We start from the raw sequence: 334 nt of genomic DNA, 5'->3' as shown, positions 1-334 counted from the left end.
GACAATGGCTGTATACAGTGGATGTATACACATTTTTCACAAAAGGTTTCCTCCAACCAGACGATGATGAAGAATAAAACTTCACCCCAAAAAAAAAAAAAAATCTTCGAATAGTTCTTCCTTTTTTCTTCTTTTTTATTATTTATCTTTTGGCTCAAAGTCCTCTCTTAATATTAACACTTAAGTAACAGTAAACACGGGACGTCATAACATATATTAACTCTCAAGCACACTCAAAAATCAAATGAAAATAAAAGAAAAAGGAAAGAGGCCAGGGTGAATGAGGGAAGTTTAGAAATCAAGAAATCGAAATATAGGCGTTATTTTCCCGCCA

The sequence above is a fragment of the Penaeus monodon genome, chromosome 27, assembly GCF_015228065.2.
Source record: "Penaeus monodon isolate SGIC_2016 chromosome 27, NSTDA_Pmon_1, whole genome shotgun sequence".
NCBI classification, from domain to species: domain Eukaryota; kingdom Metazoa; phylum Arthropoda; class Malacostraca; order Decapoda; family Penaeidae; genus Penaeus; species Penaeus monodon.
Note: the sequence above shows the minus strand (reverse complement) of the source record.